Consider the following 1,235-nt stretch of genomic DNA (forward strand, 5'->3'; position numbering starts at 1 on the left):
CTGATTTTTTTCTGTTCTGTAATAGATGGGAAAACAGTGGAAACAGTGGCTGACTTCATTTTCTGGGCTCCAAAATCACTGCAGATGGTGATTGCAGCCATGAAATGAAAAGACACTTACTCCTTGGAAGGAAAGTTATGACCAACCTAGATAGCATATTAAAAAGCAGAGACATTTCTTTGTCAACAAAGATCCATCTAATCAAGGCTATGGTTTTTCCAGTGGTCATGTAGGGATGTGAGAGTTGGACTGTGAAGAAAGCTGAGCACCGAAGAATTGATGCTTTTGAACTGTGGTGTTGGAGAAGACTCTTGAGAGTCCCTTGGACTGCAAGGAGATCCAACCAATCCATCCTAAAGGAGATCAGTCCTGGGTGTTCATTGGAAGGACTGATGTTGAAGCTGAAACTCCAATGTGACTCGTTGGAAAAGACCCTGATGCTGGGAAAGATTGAGGGCAGAAGGTGAAGGGGATGGCAGAGGATGAGATAGTCGGATGGTATCACCGACTCAATGGACATGGGTTTGGGTGGACTCTGGGAGTTGGTGATGGACAGGGAGGCTTGGCGTGCTGTGGTTCATGGGGTCACAAAGAGTCGGACACGACTGAGCGACTGAACTGAACTAAGTCAGAGGGGAAAAGACCCTGATGCTGGGAAAGATTGAAAGCAGGAGAAAGGGTGACAGAGGATGAGATGATTAGATAGCATCAACAACTCAGTGGACGTAAACTTGAGCATACTCTGGGAGATGGCGGAGGACAGAGGCATCTGGCATGCTGCAGTCCATGGGGTTGCAAAGATCCTCACACTTAGCAATTGAACAACAACAAATCAGAGGGGAGTGTGCCTTTGGGCAATCTTCTCTATGCACCTCAATCTGTTTGGCTGTTAAATGGGAGCACTAATTCCTACCTGGTAGGCATGATGAAGACTTAACTGAGAAACAAGCGTAAGTTATCTCAAGAAATGTTATTATGATTGCATTAGCCGTTAGTAGGGCAAGGGCACACTTAGCCTTGTTCCCCTCACAGTCTAGTGTCATTCCAGCGTAAAACGGGCGACAGAGGATGAGATGGTTAGATAGCATCACCGACTGAGTGGACATAAATTTGAGTCTACTCCGCCCCTCCACCTCTGAACCCCGTAGAGGGGGTAGAGAACACGACGGCGAGGCTTGGCCAGGATGTGGAAGTGACTGGGGAAGACTTGCGGGTGGGGCTACGCAGGCGGCAGG

The sequence above is a fragment of the Ovis aries genome, chromosome 11, assembly GCF_016772045.2.
Source record: "Ovis aries strain OAR_USU_Benz2616 breed Rambouillet chromosome 11, ARS-UI_Ramb_v3.0, whole genome shotgun sequence".
In the NCBI taxonomy this organism is placed as follows: Eukaryota; Metazoa; Chordata; class Mammalia; order Artiodactyla; family Bovidae; genus Ovis; species Ovis aries.